This window comes from Dipodomys spectabilis, unplaced genomic scaffold, assembly GCF_019054845.1.
Source record: "Dipodomys spectabilis isolate Male_0828 unplaced genomic scaffold, ASM1905484v1 ptg000103l, whole genome shotgun sequence".
NCBI lineage: Eukaryota > Metazoa > Chordata > Mammalia > Rodentia > Heteromyidae > Dipodomys > Dipodomys spectabilis.
Window position 1 is genome coordinate 91,785 of NW_024870780.1, and position 15,102 is coordinate 106,886.

The 15,102-nt window shown below is 34.6% G+C and overlaps 1 non-coding gene across 1 annotated transcript; it reads left to right on the plus strand.

The window, feature by feature from the left end:
* Positions 1 to 1,555: 1,555 nt before the first annotated feature.
* Positions 1,556 to 1,662, plus strand: LOC122114022. The gene has a single exon (XR_006148508.1). It is a non-coding gene; the product is annotated as a U6 spliceosomal RNA (small nuclear RNA).
* The last annotated feature ends 13,440 nt before the right edge of the window (positions 1,663 to 15,102 follow it).

Here is a 15,102-nt window from a genome sequence, read left to right on the forward strand (position 1 = left end):
AATTCTGAAATGTACATACTTAGTAGGATATGTCTGCTATTATAAATCTTAAATACTTTATAGAAAAGTTTTATACCTGCCAAACAGTCCTAATTTTGGCATATATAAACAAATTCCCAAAATTAAATATATTTAAAACATTAAAACTTTTAACAAACCTTAACACTTGCTGCAGTGTTCATTATGACAGGTGCCTTGTACAGAATAGTTGAATTCCTCCTCCTATACATTTCTTGAATAACAAACATCTGGAATTATTTTGTTTTTGACATGACAATCTTGACTTTATTCTTAAATGTGTGCTTATGTAAGAAATGTATGGTTCTACAACTGCCCATGAAATAAGTTGGCTAAAGACTTAAAGAGAAAATTCTCTGAAGAAGAAAGAAAGATGGCCAATAGACACATGAAGAAATGCTCAACCTCTCTAGCCATATAAGAAATGCAAATCAAAACAACATTAAGGTACCACCTCACCCCAGTTAGAATGGCAAAAATCAAGAACTCTAATATCTAATAACAACAGATGCTGGAGGGGATGTGGATAGAAGGGAACCTTACTTCATTGTTGGTGGGAGTGTAAACTTGTTCAACCACTTTGGAAAGCAGTATGGAGGTTCCTCAAAAGACTTCACATAGAGCTCCCCTATGACCCAGCAATCCCACTTTTGGGCATTTACCCAAATGTTTACAAACAAGACCACACTAAAGCTACCAGCACAACAATGTTTACTGCAGCATTATTTACCATAGCTAAGATATGGAATCAACCCAGATGCCCTTCAGTAGATGAATGGATCAAGAAAATGTGGTATATATACACAATGGAATTCTATGCCTCCATCAGAAAGAATGACATTGCCCCATTTGTTAGGAAATGGAAAGGCTTGGAAAAATTTATATTAAGTGAAGTAAGCCAAGCCCAAAGAAACATAGGTCCCATGGTTTCCCTTATTTGCAATATCTAGTATATGTATGAGTCAAGCAAAAAAGGTCAGATAATGTGATGTTAGGAAAATGAACCCTTAGATATGTATTTAAATGTTTTTTTTTCTTTCATGCATTTGTTTCTAATGCATTTATAAGATTATTTCTTTGTTGCTTTGTATGTCCCTCCCCCACAGTATAACCCCTGCTTTCACTATATTTGATGTCGGTATAATTTGTGGAGGAGATGGGGAAAAACAAGTCATTTAAGGATACAGGTGGACCCGTTGCAACAATGAGAAGTACAAGTTGTCATGTCGAAAACGAACTTTACAACTTTGGTGCAGGGGGAGGGGGGGAGGAGAGGATTGGGTGGGGGAGGCGGGGGGAGGAGGCTGAGAAGAGATGTGAAGAGTAAACAAAGGAGGAGGCTGCAATGCTTGATAAGAAATGTACTCATTATCTTGCCCATGTAATTGTAACCCCTCTGTACAGTATGTTCACAAAAAATAAAAATAAAAAAAGAAATATATGGTTGTAAAATTTTACGACAATTCTTTTGAACTTCCTTTTTTTGAATTGTGTAGTTAAAAAAAATCAATTGCACTTTAGATATAAAAAATATTCTGTGCTCAATTCAGCATCACATACACTCACATTGGAACGATACAGAGAAGATTAGCATGGCACCTGCACAAGGATGACATGCAAATTCGTGGAGCGTTCCATATTTTTACAACAGATGCTAGAGGGGATGTGGCCACAAGGGAACCATACAGCATTGTTGGTGGGAATGTAAACGTGTTCAACCACTTTGGAAAGCATTATGGAGGTTCTTCAAAAGATTCCACATAAAGCTTCCCTTTGACCCAGCAATCCCACTTTTGGGGATTTACCTAAATGACCACAAACAAGACCATACTAAAACTACTATCACAACTATGTTTATTGCAGCATTATTTATGATACCTAAGTAATGGAACCAACTCAGATGTCCCTTCTAGATGAATGGATCAAGAAAATGTGGGATATATACACAATGGAATTCTATGCCTCCATCAGAAAGAATGACATTGCCCCATTTGTTAGGAAATGGAAAGACTTGTAAAAAATTATATTAAGTGAAGCAAGCCAGGCCCAAAGAAAATTGCCAGTGGGTTTACAAAGTTGTGTTTAATACCACTTTTATGCTGGCTTAATGCTTTGTAAACAGAAGTCATTAGAGAAATGCAATTCAAAATTACTATGATACTACTTCATAACTATTATAACCCTCATCAAAAAAATCAAAAGAACCAGGTGTGGTGGTAAAGGCTTGTAATTCGAAGCATTTAGGAGGTTGGAGTAAAAGGATTTGGGTCTGAGGTCATCTTGGGTCCTGCACACAGTAAAAACCTGCCCTTTTAAAAAAAACTCAAAAGGTAATAATGTTGGCTGGTGAGAGTGTGGAGAAAGGGAAACTTTCTACACTCTTGGTCAAAATACAGGTTAGTATTCTCCTTGTAGAAAGTAGTATGCAGTTTTCTAAAGAAATCCAAAGTTGAAATATCATCTGGCCCACCAATCATTTGATTATTTCTCTCTGGGTAACTTGTAAATATATCTGTATTTCATTGTTATTCACATTATTCACAAAAGCCAAGATAATAATTGAAGTTAAGTGTCCAACTACAGACTAATAAACTGTGGTGCATGCACAAATATATTTTTATGTTTCATCCTTAAAACAAGACTTCTCCCATTATCCACAACCTATAATGACCTGAATGATGTATTCTAAATGAGGAAAAATGTTGTCTTCTGTTTTTTGTAAACACACACACACACACACACACACACACCAAACTCAAACATTAAGAGAGAATATTTTTTTAAAGTAAAGCAAAGTGGAATTCCTGGGGCATTTAGGTCATAATGTAGAAAATAGTAGAGATACAGGATGAACCGGTATAGATTTGTAATTTACTTACAACATGAGGATACAGGGGACAACACTGGCCTTACATAGGAATGAAGCTAAGTAAGTACTAGTTGTTCTTCCTAATAGGGGTTGCTCTTTTGGATGTTCTTCCTCCAGTATTGGATAAGATAAACATAATTCTTTAAATATACCTGCCTGTTTGCAGAAATAATAACAAACAATATAGCAATAATGTTGTATGCTCAACATAGGACAAAATGTCAAATTAAAATACATGAGATTATCCTTGGTGTAAACTAATTATTACAAATAAAGGAAACTCTGGGACCTATGTTTTTTTAAGTCTGGCTTAATTAATATAATTTTTTCCAAGAACTTCCATTTCCTTACAAATGAGGTGGTATCATTCTTTCTGATGAAAGCATAGTATTCCGTGTGTGTGTGTGTGTGTGTGTGTGTGTGTGTGTGTGTGTTTGTGTCATTTTCTTGATCCATTCATCTACTGAGGGGCCTCTAGATTGATTCCATATCTTTTCTATGGTAAATAATACTGTGATAAACATAATTGTGCTGGTAGCTTTAGTGTGGCATTGCTTGTGGCCACCTGGTTAAATGCCCAGAAGTGAGATTACTGGGTAATAGGGGAGCATTATTGTGTACATCAAGGATAATCTTAGTAGATGAGCAGAATAGCCCTATAGGTATGTACATATGACCGTATAAGGTGATTCCAAGTGAAATGAACTCCAAGACATGTTCTTTGTTGTTGTTGTTCTTAATGTACTGCAGGATTTCTTTTTTTTTTTTTTATCCTTTTGTGTTTTCCCCACCTATAGTTTATCCCCTGTAGTAGCTGTATTTGGTTTTGATTAATATTTAGTCACTGTATTTGATTTTGAATAACTCTGGTTATTGTAAATATGAACTAGGTTAGGGAAAGGGAAAAATGGTGAGACAAAGGACAAGGGGGAGCCTATGTAACAGTGATACACAGAAGACAATATGTTGGAAATAATCTTGGAGGGGCTGTTGGGAGGGAAAAGGGAGAAAAATGGGGGAAGGGATAACAAATTAGAAAAGAAATAAATTTATTACCTTATTTAGATAACTATAATCCCTCTGTACATTACCTTGACAGTAAAATTTAAATAAAAAATAAAATAAAGAAAGGATGAGAAGGGGAAACAAAGGCTGAGGCAACAATGCTTGATAAGAAATTTATTCATTATCATGCCCATGTAATTGTAACCCCTCACAATAAAAATAAACTAAAATAAAATACATGAGAGCAGCAAGACAGGATATGGGACTGGGGAAAATACTATACTAAGAGTAGAACAGATGTGGAGAGCAGAAATTTTACTTTAACATAGGAAGTAATTAACTAGCATTCAGATTTTCAGCCTCATGTCAGTAACTAAAAAGGGAAAACAAAATGCACAGTCAGCAAATCAATAGAGATAAAATAGAAAACTAAACAATAAAGATGAAGAGTCAACTTGGACCAAAAATAACAAATGACACAATTAGGAAACAAATAACAAGCTGGTAAGTTTAAAAATATTAACTATAATTCTATTAACAGCTGTTTACATCACAATTTGTTAGAACCATAATTCAAATCACAGTTTAGTACTATATCATTTTAATAAGTTACTTATTATTGATTTCTTAATGTTGAATCCTTAATATATAATTTTACTTTTAGCAGCTATAGAAAAGAAGAAAGTGAATCTAATTTTAATAATATATTTCATGAATTGTAAAATTGAGAAGCATTGGAATTTAAACAAATAATATATCATTACTTTTTAATTCTGTGAGTTAATGTAATAATTCTAAGTGTATTCTACAATTAGCACTCATCTTAACATCAAATAATAAATTATTGCACATGACTTTTGGTATTAAGTGGAAGGGTTCAGCACTGTGGTAAAATTCACACCACACAGTACAAGAGAGTATGACTCCTCTCATCTAGCATAAATTGTGGAAATTTGATTTCTACATGCACGTTAAATTCCTGTCTAGGTAACGTCTATAAAATTATATACAATTATATAAACGAGGAGTATTTCAGATGATACATAAAAGTCATATACATTAATTAAATTCTTATTATTCTGCACCAAATAAATATTTATAGAGACTGCATTTCTGAGTAGATGATGGTTTATGTGTGCCAGATTATTCATATTAAGGCTTATTTTATATTTTTGACATTGTTTCTACAGTTGGATTTAACTTTTCATAAGGGGTTAAGTATATTATATTGGATATATGAAAGTAAATGGAATCTTTATTCTATTAATCCTTTGCCACTTGTCTAATCCCAATATAAATTATCCATGTGTTTGAAGTAATGAAAATAACAATAGATTTTTTTGTGAAAATAACAATAGATATAAGCACAATAAATCATTCTGTAGTAGACAAGTATTTTCACCTTTATTTTGATAGTTGGTCCTCTTTTACACTACAAAATATTCTTAGGAAAAGGTGCTCCAGGCTGACCACAACTGCAGAATATTATGGTTTGATCTATAATAAGATAAGGAAGGAAGGGGAACCTTTCTTCCAAAAGTCTGCTCCCAGGGATGTGATCAGTTGTATGGTGGTGACTTGGAAATGAACATTTCCAATGAACAGTCATCTTAACAAGCCATCTTGATATAACATTTCTGTAATTGGTTATAGAGAACTTTTGATGGCTTTGCAAGGATGCCAGATTGCCTCATTTTGAGACAATTTAAACAGGAATTTAGTCACCTGTTCTTTGTATCTTTAGGAGAAAAACCCATTGACTCTAAGCCAGGGGATCACAAAGGCTCAGAAAAGCTACTACCTTCAATAGTGATCCTAGACTTCTATAAACAAAACAAAACAAAAACAAAACAAACAAAAAACACTCCAGTAAGCACAGCCAGTCAGGGCTGCTCTCACAGATTACATGAAGTCAGGCCAGAAACAGAAGTTGAGAGTCATTTAGTTGATAATATATTTTTTATGAGACAGACTCAAATGAGACTCCAGAGAGAGGGTCAGAAAGACTGATGAGAGGGACTAAAATTGATCACACGAAGATTGGAAAGTAGAATTCCTTGTAGAACAAATAAATCATAGAAAGCCTGTGCATGTAAGAACAAGACAGCAGACCAAATTCCAGAAATGCACATTATCTTAGAGGTCAACTTAATGAATTATCAATGGAAATCTTTGAAATCTTAAATATTTGACCACATGTGGGAGAAGGACAATTGCTGAAGAGAAAGAAAATATCATCATTCTATCAGGAGGTCCAGTATCACATTAGGAATTAATAAAGCACAGATTTGTAATAAAAAGAGAAAACAATTATTCCAAATGAGGGGTTCATTTGTTTTGATGTAACAGTTCTTGATTTAGGTGCTAGCAATTAACATACAATTGATCCAGTCCCACAGCTGAGTTGATATTGACTGCAGTATTCCTACATAAAGGGAAAGAGAAACTTTACAAATATATGATGAAATGAGTTGAGGATGAAGTGTTACTGATATCTGAGGTTTAGACACAGTTGAAGAGGTGGATTTTCTTTGCTAAAATTACCCCATTTTTATCCTGGTGCCAGTGGCTCACAACTGTAATCCTAGCTACTCAGGAAGCTGAGATCTGAGGACAGTGGTTCAAAGCCCCCTGGGCAGGAAAGTCCCTGAGACTCGTATCTCCATTTAACCACAGGAAAACCAGAAGTTGCACTGTGGCTCAAGAGGTAGAGAACTCACCTTGAGTTGAAGAGCTCAGGGACAGTGCCCAAGCCCAGACTTCAAGCCCCTCAACTAACAACAAAAATATCTCCCTTTTCTTGGACTGCCTACCTCTTTTCCTAACATTCAACAAAGAAGCCTTTTTATCACCCACAACATTTAAGTCCTATCCTAGCTAGTGCAAATAGAATGATTTGGTTTCTCATGTCAAAAGTTCATATTTGAAGAAACAAATAACAGCAGTGGTAACTTTTTGCAAGTCCTTGAACTCTGGGCCTGGGTTATGCAGGTAGCTTTCATGTGAGATTGTTTGTTATTTATTGAATTACTGCCGATGAGGGGAATTACTGGGTCTTAAGGGAGATCTATATTTAGTCTTTTCAGGAAACTCTGTATTGCATTCCACAGTGGATGAACAAGTGTAATTTCCCACCAACAGTGTAATAGAGTTCCCAATTGGCTACATCCTTGTCAACATTTGCTATTGTTAGCTTTCTTGATAATGGCCATTCTAACTGGGACGAGATAGAATCAGTCTTGTTTATTTGTAGACTTGTAGGCACCTTCTAGCTACCATAAATGAATGGATCCATGAAACTTATATTGCTCTGAGTCTGCATTCCGTTCTTTTTGCTCTTAGTATAATTGTACCAAGCCTTTCATTTTCCTTAAGACTGGTGAAAAGTCTTCCTTTCTGAAGGGTGAACAGAATTCCACTCTCTCTCTCTCTCTCTCTCTCTCTCTCTCTCTCTCTCTCTCTCTCTGTGTGTGTGTGTGTGTGTGTGTGTGTGTGTGTGTGTGTGTGTAAGATCACTATAGGCCCATGAGTTCATTTCTAAGCCTTCTGTTTCATCTGTAATTTTGTAATTCCGTATTAAATTTGGATTGCTTTCTTTATTGTATTGAAGTATATAGTTGGGATTTTGATGAGTATTGCATTGTCAATTGTTTGGGGGCAGTATTGCCATTTCTTCATGTAAATTCTTCCAACCAGGAGCATTAAAAGAGTTTCCATTTCCTTGAGTCTCCTTCAATTGCCCTTTTTAGATTTTTAAAGTTTTCACAGTAGAGGTCCTTCACATTTTTAATTAAATTAATTAATTCCTGTTGTTGTTTGGTTTAGTTTAGATTTGCTTTGATTTTGAAGCTAATACCTATGAGGTTGTTTTTTGGATTTCAGCCTGGATCTTCCCATTGTTGGTAACTCAGAAAAACTACTGACTCTTGTGGTTTTATACCCTGCTGCTTTGCTGAAGGTTAGTGTCACCTTTAGTAACTTGGAGGAGGAAGCTATAGAGTCCTTTAAATACAGGATCATTTCATCTGTAAAAAAGGGATAGTTTTACTTCTTCCCTATTTGGATCCCCTTTATGTTTTTCTCTTGCCTATTGCTCTTGCTAGAAAGTCCACTACCATATTGAAGAGTAGTGGAGAGAGTGGACATCCTTGTCTCATTCCTGATGTTAATGTCTCCATGCTTCCACGGTTAGGTAAATGCTAATTATCTCTGTCATATGTGTGTGTGTGTGTGTGTGTGTGTGAGAGTGTGTGTGTGTGTATTATATTGAGGAATGTTCCATGCATTCCTAGCTTCTCAGACCTTTTATTCATAAAGGGGTATTGGACCTTGTTAAAAGCTATTACTACATCCCTATAGACAATCATGTGTTTTCTTGTCCCTGCTTCTCCTATGGTTTGTATTATGATTATTGACAAGAATATTCAATCCAATTGTATCCTAGGGTGAATCCTATTTGATCATACAATATTATTTTTTGTTAGTTGCTGAAATTAGTTGGTGAGAATTTTATTAAGAAGTTCTGCATAATTGCTTATCAAAGAGTTGGGTTCATAGTTCTCTTTCTTTGGTGAGTCCCTATGTGATTTGAGGAAGAGTCTAATTCTAGCTTCATAGAATGTGTTTGATAATTCCATTTCCCTTTCTATCCATTGAAGAGTTACATCTGTATTTTAAGTTCTTTGCAGGCCTTAATTTCATGGTAAATTCATTGAGTCCTAGATTTTTCTGGAATGGGAAGTGGTTTACTGACATTTCATTTTCATTTCTTCTTACGTGTTACTTCTTGCTTCAGATCCAGTATAGGAAAGCATCAATTTCTCCAAGATTCTCCAGGTGATTGGCATAAGGTTTTCAAAATACTCTCTTATAACATTCTCAATTTTGCTTATATCTGTTGTGTTGTCTCATTTTTGTCTCTAATTTTCTGTATTTGGATGAGTTCTCTTTTTGTTTTTTTTTTTTTTTTTATTATGAAGGTGATATACAGAGAGATGGGTTACAGTTACATAAGTAATGAGTACATTTTTAACAGTGTTACCCCTTCCTTATTTTTTCGTGCTTCTCCCAACCCTGACATCCCACTCACACAAAGTTGTAAAGCTTATTTCTAACGTAGCGTCTAGTGAATATCACTGTTGCTTTGGATAATCTTTGTCCCACCATTTTTGTGATTTCCCTTCCCTTCCCCAAATCAGATTAACTTATGTATAAGACAAAGGGTACAGAAATCAAAAACAGTGACTACAGGGAATAAACCAAAGGGTAAAAACTAAAAAGAAATAACTAAAAACACTTCACTATACAATCATCTTGTATCCATTTCTTGGAGCTCATTTCAATAAGCATCATTTTATGGTGATATGCATATTGCTATTGAGCTATTGGGAATATCCTAGACATATACTAGTTTTTCCAAATGAGTCAAAATATGTAGCCTATGATTCTTTCGGTCTGGCTTGTTTGAATTATTATGTTTCCAAATTATTTCATTTCCTTACAAATGGTGCAATTTCATTCATTCTGATGAAAGCATAGAATTTTCTTGTGAATATATATGACATTTTCTTGATCCATCATTGCTGGGTCATAGGGGAGCTCTAGTGAGGAACCTCTATACTTTTTTACAGAGTATTTGAACAAGTTTACATTTCTACCAATAGTGAGTGTAGTAATGTTCCTTTTTGGCCATATCCCCACCAGCCCAGCATCTGATATTATTAGTTTTCTTCGTAATGGTCATTCAAACTGGGGTGAGGTGGAATCTCAATTTTGCTTTGATTTGCATTTCTTTTATGGCCAGAAATGTTGCATATTTTTTCATGTATCTATTGGCCATTCATATTTCTTCTTCAGAGAGGTCTCTCCTTAAATCTTAAGCCCACTTATATTATGAAGGTTGTGGTTTCTATGAGGATTTGTTTTTTTGGTGGGGTTAACTTTTGGGGCTCTAAGAATATTTGAGATATGAGGCCATTGTATGTTGCAGAGCAACTAAAGACTTTCTCCCAATCTGTGTGTTTTTACTTATCTTTCTATCTATATCAGGTCTCTTTTTAGTCAGATTTGGTAAGGGTCTGTCAAGTCTGTTAATTTATTGAAAGAACCAGCTCTGTTTTGTTGATTTTTCTATGTTTTACTTTGTCTTTATTTAGTTATTTCTGACTTAATTTTTTCATTTTTTTCCGCCCACTTAGGTTTGGACTTGTTCCTCTCTTCAAAGAGCTTTAGGTACATAATAAAAATACTGATTTGAGATTTCCCCAATTGCTTAATGTAGGCATTCAAAGCTATAAATTTTCCTGTAAGTACTGCGTTTAATATGTCCCAGAGGAGCTGGTATTTTGTGTGTTCATTTTTGTTAAATTCCAGAAACTTTCAGATTTCTATTCTAATCTCTTCAGTGCCCTATTGGTCATTCAGCAATATCTTGTTCAGTCTTCATGGGTTTGACAATTTTTTTTTGCTTTAGCTGTTTAATTGTAAGTTTATTCTGCTGTGGTCTGACAAGGTTTGGGAATTCAATTAATTTTTCTTTCAATTTGGACAGAATTTCTGTGTGACATAGGATAGGTTGTATTTTGGAGAATCTTCCATGACCTGCTGCAAAGAATGTATATACTGACATTGAGTGTATATTCTGTAGATGTCTCTTAGGGCTAGGTGGTCAATGCAATTATTTAGGTCTTCAGTTTCTTGGTTGAGTTTCTCTTGGATAACCAATCCATGCATGACAATGATGGGTTGAGATGTGTTTAAAGGTTATGTAGTATTTGGTTGATGATTTGGTATTTGGGTGCTCCAGGATTCAGGGCTTTGATATTAAACTTGATATATCCTCCTAATGGAGAGCTGCTTTATCAATATGTAATGTCTCTTCCTACTAATTTTAATTTGAATTCTATATTATTTTATGTTAGTAATTCTACTGTGGCCTGTTTATGTTGTCCATTTGCTTGAAAATTTTCCTTCCAGCCTTTCAGTTTGAGTATGTGTTTGTTTTTGTCAATGAAATGTATCTCTAGTGGAAACTGGATGGATGTGTCTTGTTTTTTGAAACTACTATCTAATCTATGTTTTCTTTTTTTGGGGGGTGTGTCCAGTTGTGGGGCCTGAGCTCTAGGCCAGGGCGCTGTCCCTCAGCTCTTCAGTTCAAGGCTAGTGCTCTACCACTTGAGCCACAGCACCACTTCTGACTTGTTTTTCTTCTGCTTATGTGGTGTTGGGGAATCGAACCCAGGGCCTCAGGCATGCAAGGCAAATGCTCTACCATTGAGCCACCTTCCCAGCCCCTAATCTGTGTTTTCTAATTGGAAATTTAAGTCCATTGATATTGAGAGTTGAGGCTGGGAATTATCTAATAATTCCTGCTATTTTATACACCTGCTGTTAGGAGCTGTGCCTCATCTATTCTTATTATATTTACTTTGTTCTCTGGTAGGGAGCATTTTATATAACAAGTTCCTGTTCTTCTTGACCTTCTCTATGTAGGATATATTTGATTAATTTCAATCTTGCCGATTTGGTGGAGATAAATTGTTTCAAGTTCTCTTTGTCATGAAATATTTTTTATATATCCTTTAAATGTAAAGGAGAGATTGGCTTGGGACAATATTCACGGTTGCTAGTTGTTTGCCTTTAATGTTTGCCATATATCATGCCAGGCTCTCCTTTTTACCATATCGGCCAAGAAATCATTATTTATTCTGACTGTATATCCTTTATAAATAATCAGTCTTTTCTCCTGGCAGCTTTAAGAATCCTTTCCTTGATCTCTAATGATCCTCTAATGGATTATGATGTGGTGGTGGGTTGTTCTGTTCTGGTATTCTCTGGTGTTCTAAAGGCTTCTCTTCTCTGAATGAGCCTATCTCTTTTGATGTTTGGCATGTTCTCTGCTTGAATTCTGTAATATGTTTCCCATCCATTTTGTTTCCTGCTCTTCTCCTTCTTGATACCTATCTCCCCCAAGTTTGATCTTCTAACTGAATCTGGAACTTCCAGCAAGATCGTTTCTTATTTCTTGGATTTGTTCTAAATGATTTTCTCCTCTTTTCTATTAGACCTAGTCTGTCTTTGATGCCTAAAATTATCTTCTATGTCATCTTTTGGCTCTAGGGACTTTCTATTTTGTTTTGGATTTCTCTGTCTCCTAATTGGTCATTTTTTAGGGCTTCTATCTTTATTAAAGCTTTGTTTTAGGTCTTGTGTGGACTTTCTTTACATCTTTTCTTTGGGTAGGGGCACTGGAGGGGTTGGCTTTTTAGCTGTGTCTTCTCTCATACCTTTTAACTAAGTATCTATTTTTTTCCCCTGGACTCCTTTGCCTTCTCAGAATTTATTTATCTTTCTGTTTGTAGTCTACATGAATTATTTTGCTAATCTTTGGTTGGTCTCATCTTGTTCACAAATTTCCTTGTGGAGGTTTTGTATCTTTTCGCTAATCACATTTTTCAGCAGTACTTTTAATGTATTTTGAATACTATCTTCTAGGTCCTTAACTGTCTGTTCTAATGTCTGGTCATTTCCTGTGTGAATTATATTACCTTGGCATCAGTTTTCTTGTATTTTTCTGATTTGTTTTGTCCATTTGGAGGATTTATTGGCTTTCATTTGGGGGATCTATGATCTTAACAGGTGACTCTCTATGTTCTTGGTTGATTTGCCAGGTGTTGGTTTGGTCTTCTGTTGTGATTTGTTTTTCTGAACTTAAGTTTTTGTCTAGACCATTAAGCGTAGGATTAGAGATCATTTGTGATGAAATGTTGTCATGTTAATACTTGTGGTTCCAAAGACAGTTCGAACTGTCCAGTGGTAAGGTGAATTGTGTCTGTGTTTGGATGTGGCTGTCTCTGTTCCTGCTTTTTTCCCATGTGGCCCTTTTATTTCCACAGTGCATCTGTGCTTTTGAATATGTTGGGAAACACAGTCACAGCAGTCACTTGCCTGGCTAGGTAACTTATCATAGATTTCTGTTTCCTTGTGAAAACAGTATAAAAATCTTCTTTGGAATTATATATATATATATATATATATATATAATTATACTTGACTTGGTTTGACCTGCTAGAAGTGGAGTACCTGCTAGGACTCTAAATCTCTGTTTCATTAGCTAGAGCTAGGGTAATTTTCTATTGTTATTCTGCCATTGTTTTTCCACTTCCTCAGGTTTATTTTTGATATTGTGGTTTTTTCACATAATTTAGGATGGTTGTATCTGGTTATTTTTGTGTTTCTGTTTGTGTTACTTTGAAATAGTGATTTCAGGCTTCTATGAAGAGACAGTAATAATATGAAATGTATGTTATTACATTGAAAGAAAGAGAGCAGACATTTTAACCTTTTGCTACAAGTAAATTAATATTAAGCAAAACTAAGGAAAATAATTACTTATTTACTCTTTAGAGGATGAGTATAGTACTCTTGGATATCTTGGAGGAAAAGATTTTAGACTCATTACAACTGATTCCTTACATTGAAATTATAGGCTAACCATTCTTTTTCAGAAGACAAAAGCTTCAGTTATTTCATATTACTATTATAAAATCATAATACCCGCATGTTGGTTTGTTTTCATCTTCAATTTTCAATTTCATTCTTAATCCATTAGGTATCTAGGGCTTTGAATGACCAATTCCTTAAAATATATATATTTCTTATATTGTGATATAAATCTCAGTGATATAAATATGAATTCATCTCAACGTCTCATCTTGAGCTACATTCATATGAAATTTATGCAGTCTCAAGCATGAAACCTATTTTACTATTTTCTATGTTTTAATCAACATATCCATTCTCTTTAGAAATATGTTCTCATCTTTTTCTAGAAATATATCTCTCATCTTTCTCATGTTTCTCATCATATTGCTCCAGTGAAGGTCATGTGTTTTCAGTACTTTAATTGAAATAAATATAAATTTTTGAACATGAAGACACCCTCCAATTATCACTTTAAAGTAAAACTTTGGGGACTATTTTATATATAAAAATTAAAAAGTACAATGCAAATGTTTATACATGAATGATCCAATGATTAAGTCAATTAGACCCAAGAGGTACCAGAACATCATCTCATTTTATTTAAAGGCACCAAAATATTAGTGCTCATGAATATCACTCATTGTTAGAAAATGACTAGTCAAAACAAGGTTTATATTATATTTGAAATTTAAAAAATGAAAATTACACCCAGATTTGCTGTCAGTATCCTCTTTCCAGGGATACATTTTTTTCAGCAAACAGGGAAACAAAAAATAAGGAAAGATATAAAATCAGACTGTCTTTCCTTAAGATGATAATTTGCACGCAAATCGTGTGATTTATTCAAAGATATGATAAACATTCATAAGAGGATATGTGATCAGAAGTGAAATGTAAGCAAAATAACTGGAAAATCGTATATGTAAATTTTGCTTCCAATATAAGATTACAAGTTTTCAATTCATGAGCCTATTGAACAAGATTTTGTATCTGTAATACAGATCCTGTATTCTACATTTTAGACATACTCCAATTCTCTTACCTCAGTTCCTGATCAATATTCTTCTACTTGCATGATGTCAATTGCTACTAAAGTAACAAGTTGTGTCTTTTTTTCATTTCTAGATCCAATAAATTTTAGTATTTTGGAATAGTAGTATAAATTCATGGAGTTTGCTTTGATGTCAAGTTTGAGGATCCTGTATTCAGGGTATTGTGAATTGGCCTGAAGCAGCCAGGAACATATTATGAATATACAGACACAGAGTATACTAAGATCTAGGGACTTGATCTCAGAGAAAGATAAAGGTCCAGGCAGGATTTTGAAGCCAAGTTAAAGCAATGGCGCAAACATCAATCAACTATTATTACAAATGAATGGAACTGATCTCTGATGTGTCTGGTGGCAGCTCTGTGTGTGTGTGTTTGTGTGTGTGTGTGTGTGTGTGTGTGTGTGTGTGTAGAGAGAATTTTAGTGTATCTTCCATATTTACAGTCCATAGAGCATTACTTGCTATGGAGAAGGTGCTCATATCAGAGCTCTGATACCACTGTCATCACTTTTAACTGCTAAAAGCACTTGCTTAATCTCTAATTAAAAAGAAAAAAATAAACTAACATCTTACAGGATTGTTTTGGTAATTAATTGGTATATTGAAGGCCAAAGGGAGGTATTGAAGATTATTACAATCTTTTTCCTCTCTTCTGATTATTACACAGCAATAGTT